The sequence below is a fragment of the Chionomys nivalis genome, chromosome 2, assembly GCF_950005125.1.
Source record: "Chionomys nivalis chromosome 2, mChiNiv1.1, whole genome shotgun sequence".
NCBI classification, from domain to species: Eukaryota; Metazoa; Chordata; class Mammalia; order Rodentia; family Cricetidae; genus Chionomys; species Chionomys nivalis.
In genome coordinates, this window is record NC_080087.1 from 60,178,144 (window position 1) to 60,184,143 (window position 6,000).

Here is a 6,000-nt window from a genome sequence, read left to right on the forward strand (position 1 = left end):
CGAATCTTTTTTGTCTCTTTTTATTAAATATTTATTTAAAAAATAAATGTGTTTATATATTCCTGCACACCAGAAAAGGGAACCAGATCGCATTATAGATGGTTGTGAGCCACCATGTGGTTGCTGAGAATTGAACTCAGGACCTCTGGAAGAGCAGCAATGCCTTAACTGCTGAGCCATCTCACCAGCGCCGTACTGCTGATGTTGGTGTCTCTGGCTAGGAGTGCTTTTGTCCATCCTTAGCTTCAAGAGCCCTGAGATGCAGCCTGAACCAGTCATGACTGGTGCTGAAGTAGAATCAGAGTAATTCCCAGTCTTGACCATACCACACGCAGAGTATCACAACACAGCACTCTCGGGCACAGTATCACAACACTCATGTACAGAGTCACAGTGCCCATGGCAGACAGTCACAGCATTCTCATGTACAGTGTCACAGTGCCTATGTGCACAGCGTCACAGCACTCACGTGGACAGTCACAGCCCCCATATTCACACTCTCACAGCACTCATGTGCACAGTGTCACAGCACTCACGTGGACAGTGTCACAGCACTCACGTGCACAGTCACAGCACTCACGTGGACAGTGTCACAGCACTCACGTGCACAGTGTCACAGCACTCACGTGGACAGTGTCACAGCACTCACGTGCACAGTGTCACAGCACTCACGTGCACAGTGTCACAGCACTCACGTGCACAGTGTCACAGCACTCACGTGGACAGTGTCACAGCACTCACGTGCACAGTGTCACAGCACTCACGTGGACAGTGTCACAGCACTCACGTGCACAGTGTCACAGCACTCACGTGCACAGTGTCACAGCACTCACGTGGACAGTGTCACAGCACTCACGTGCACAGTGTCACAGCACTCACGTGCACAGTGTCACAGCACTCACATAGACAGTGTCACAGCACTCACGTGCACAGTGTCACAGCACTCACGTGCACAGTGTCACAACATTCACGTGCACAGTGTCACAGCACTCACATGGACAGTGTCACAGCACTCACGTACACAGTGTCACACCAGTCATGTGGACAGTGTCTCTACAGTCACGTGCACAGTGTCATAGCACTCATGTGGACAGTGTCACAGCACTCACGTGCACAGTGTCACACCAGTCACGTGGACAGTGTCTCTACAGTCACGTGCACAGTGTCATAGCACTCATGTGGACAGTGACAGCACTCACGTGCACAGTGTCACAGCACCCACATGCAGTCTTACATCACTTAGACTATGCCTCAGAAGTTACACAGTTACAACATTCCCATACACTGAACGTTGCTTGTATTTTTTTTTTTTGAGACCAGGAAAGTTGCTTTCTATGCACGAGTGCATTGACCCTCTCTCTCCCTCTCCTCATGTGGACGTATCCACAGTTAACAGACTATATAATGCCCTTAAACTATCCCCTTTTTAAACCTGAATCTTCTGTTCCAAGAGCCTGCTTTGCACTTAGTTGCCATGACCCCTTAGCCTCCAATCTGGGACCATGTGCCTCTGTCTTTCTTTTCTTTTTAATGACAAGCCCTTTGAAGACTGTCCCTTCCTTTAAGCTTATCTGTTAGTAGAAAATAGATGTGAGTGATGGACGGGTTGAAGGGAATCCTATAGATAGCCTAAGTCCTGTTTTTTGTTACGTAGCTTGCCGATCTGTTGTAAAACTCTGGCCCTTGCCTTTAGAATAAAACATTAATTTAAAAACTAACGCAGTGTCTTAACTGACAGATGGTCATTAGATCATTCGTGGAGCATGAATATCCTCAAAAGGCATTAGATAAGAAATAATCAGGAAAAGTATCCTGGTAGCTATGTCTCCTACTAGTCAGACTGCCCCAAGTGCTTAGGTGTCTCCAGGCTGCAGATACATTATTCTAGATATATTAACAACTAAAGCACCAGGATACTTTCCTGTACATGTGCACTAGCAAGGGTCTGCATTCTCCTCACCCTCTGCCTCAGCCTCCCACCTTTTGGGTTTTTCTAGAGCATAAAAAGAAAACTATGCTAAAAGGGCTACCTGGTCCACTGTGACCTAGAAGGGAAGAGGGTCCCATCACCTCACAAATATGCAACCAATCCCCAAATACTCAGTACCTAAGACTTGGTAAATTTAATTCTGCAGTGCTGCAAGTATAATAACCTATGGGGATCATGATGCAGGTCTTGCTGTGTTATTTTAGAGATCCTAACTACTGCAAAGTTGTTTCCTAGGTGGACAGGGACAGTAGGTGGGGCTGGGGCTGTGAGCATCATCGTGATTCCTAAGGCTCGAAGACAAGTACACACCATCTACTGATATGTGACTTTTTTACTCATTTTCAAATAGAAATGAAAAGGCAGTGTATAAAATCGAAGCTAGTAGTTGTTTGTATCAAGTTCACCATTTGTCTTCCTATAGGAGTAATGTTTTCTGTGTCAGACTTATAAAAACCTCCACATAATTTTACATGGTTGACCTTAATTCTTTAATCTCTACCCATCAACCCTGCTCCCACCCCAGGCTGTTTCACTATGTAGATTTCCATTGTGTAGCATGGTGTGTCCTTGCACTTGCAATGCCCTGTCTCAGTCCCCCAAGTTCTCAGGTGCTGGGAATGGAGGCATGCTCCATTGTTTCAGGCTCCTTTAACTTCATTTCCAAGGAAGTTAGTGGATGGGGTTGAACCCCACACCTTGTTCAGCATGTAGGAAATCTCACGTTCAATCCCTAGCACTTTCTCTTGTAATTCCAGCACTGAAGAGGTGGAAACAAGAAGATCTTGGCACTCACTACCAGCCAGCTTGGCGTACTAGGCAAGCTGTGGGCCAGTGAGAGACCCTGTTTCAAGAAAATGTGGATAATAGGGGCTGGAGAGCTGGCTCAGCAGGCAAGAATGCTTGCATCTCTTCCAGAGGATCTGAGTTTAGTTCTCAGTACTCATACTGGGCAGTTCAAAACCACATATCATTCCAGCCCCAAAGAGTCCAACATACTCCTCCCACTTCCTCAGGTGTGCACATAGACATGCACATATATACACAGAAACTTAAGGATATTAGTAAGTATGTTAGAGGTGGATAATGTCTGGGAAATGACAGAGGGTTGGCCTCTGATCTCATTGCAAATAACCACATATGTGTGTCCATGTCCGTGCACATACATACATTTATATACACATGTACATGGTGGGGGAGATAGACAGGACAGGGTAGTTGTTGAAAGGACCAAACAAAGCATACATTTTCAACTAGACTAATCAAGAAAAAAAGAGGAAAGACACAAATAGAATCAGTGATGAAAAAGAAGACATTTACAATCAATGCCACAGGAATACAAAGGACTATCAGTAGCTGCTAGGAACTATGGTGCAGGAGAATTGTCTGTATTCTGTCAATCATGTTTTAAACAAACGCTGATTGGCCAGGCAGGAAGTATAGGTGGGTCAACCAGACAGGAAGTAGAGGTGGGATGATGAGAACAGGAGTATTCTGGGAAGAAGGAAGCTCTTTCTGCAGTCCTATCCAGACTATGGAAGAAGCAGGATGTGACCTGCCCTGCTGAAAAAGGAACTGAGCCATGTGGCTAACATATACTAGAATAATGGGCTGGTATACGTTGTAAGAGCTAATACGAAGACTGAGCTAATGGGCCAATCAGTTTTATATTTAATGTAGACTCTGTGTGATTTTCTTTGGGGCTTACTGGCTGTGGGAACTGGGCAGGACAGACACCCCAAAAAGCAAGGACCTCATGTTACAGAATGGCACCCAACATTTTATGCAAATCCTGAAAAATATAGAAGAAATGGAAAATTCTTTTTTTTTTTTTTTTTGGTTTTTCGAGACAGGGTTTCTCTGTGGCTTTGGAGCCTGTCCTGGAACTAGCTCTGTAGACCAGGTTGGTCTCGAACTCACAGAGATCCGCCTGCCTCTGCCTCCCAAGTGCTGGGATTAAAGGCGTGAGCCACCATCGCCTGGCAAATGGAAAATTCTTAATCAAATACAAAAATAACAGAATTGAACTAAGAAGAAATATAAAATCTAAGCAGAGTGATGGGATATAAGCAGTAATTAAGTCTCCTAAAAAACCAAATATCCTTGCTCGTGCTCACTCTCCTTCTGCTCTTCCTTTGGATCGTGAGACTTCAGTCCAGTGCTCCAATGTTGGTCTCTGTCTCTGTCTTCTTTCATCGCCTGATGAAGGTTAATATTCAGGAGGATGCTTATATGTTTTTCTTTGGGTTCACCTTCTTATTTAGCTTCTCTAGAATCACGAATTATAGTCTCAATGTCCTTTATTTATGGCTAGAAACCACACATTGAGACAATGGGGATGTTCTATCAGGAACTCACCAAGGCCAGCTGGCCGGGGTCTGAAAAAGCATGGGACAAAACCGGTCTCGCTGAACATAACGGACAATGAGGACTACTGAGAACTGAAGAACAATGGCAATGGGTTCTTGATCCTATTGCACGTAATGGCTTTGTGGGAGCCCAGGTAGTTTGGATGCTCACCTTAATAGACCTGGATGGAGGTGGGTGGTCCTTGGACCTCCCACAGGGCAGAGAAACCTGCTTGCTCTTTGGGCTGAGGAGGGAGGAAGACTTGATTGGGGGAGGGGGAGGGAATGGGAGGTGGTGGCGGGGAAGAGGCAGAAATCTTTAATAATTAAATAAATTAATAAAAAAAATCCAGGACCTAATGGCTTTGCCAATAAAATCTATCAATATATATAAATAACTAGTTGGAGTTATTCTTAAAATATTTAAAAATATCAAATGGAAGAAAATCTGTACAACTCTTTTAACAGGGATCAAAATTAGCCTGATTGCAGGCCAAATAAAAACAAATAAATGAAAAAAGAAAACTATGGACTCATACCTGTGACACAGATCCCAAAGTTCTCAACAGAGCACACTAAACTCAACAGAACATCAAAAAGATCATATGGTGATACAATGATGATTCAGCACAGACAACCCAACACGTATGCTCTAACCCTTCAACAGGATGAAGAGCAGAAAGCATGGGCTTATAACAACGGATACAGAAAAAATGTTGAGCAAGATTCAACACCTCTCTGTGAGTAAAAATTCTGTACAAGTTAACCACAGAAAGGACATGTCTTAAAGCTCTAAATGCTATATAAACCTGTACACATGCACACATGTGCACATACACATACATGTATCTACCCTTACAACTACATGGTCAGTTGATATGGGATGCCCTTCTGTATATGTGTTGCTTTTATTGGTTGATCTATAAAACTTTTTCAGCCAATGGCTTAACAGAATAAAGCCAGGTGAGAAATCTAAATTGAGATATATAGAGAGAGTAGGCAGATTCAGAGAGACTCCATGTAGCTGCCAAAGGAGACAGATGCTACAGGAACCTTACTAGTAGGCCACAGCCTCATGGTGATACATAGATTAATAGAAATATGTTAATTTAAGATATATGAGGTAGCTGGAAATACAACTAAGCCATCAGCCAAACAGTGTTGTAATTAATATGGTTTCTGTGTGATTATTAGGGTCTGGGTGGTCAGGAAACAAAATACACTCTCCATTTACAGTCAGTATTACATAAAATGTTTTCTCTCTGATCTGAAACAAGAGAAGGATATTAACCTCTGTTGAAGTGGGAGCGGCGGAGCTGCGTCCCCGGCACCCGGCCGCCCGCATGGCTAGCTATGCCCCGAAATAATTACACGGAAACCAGCATTCTCTCTGTTTACTCCGCCTACCTAATTTTCTGTCCTATTAAAGGGGCCAAGGCAGAGAGAATGCTGGGAGAAAGAAGCCCAGTGAGGAGTCGCCATGATTCTCCCACTCCAGACAGACGCAGGTTAAGATCTTTCCTGGTAAGCCAGCTCCTGGCGCTACATAGAATATTAGAAATGGGTTAGATCAATATGTAGGAGCTAGCCAATAAGAGGCTGTAGCTAATGGGCCAGGCAGTGATTAAAAGAATACAGTTTCCGTGTAATTATTTCGGGGCATAG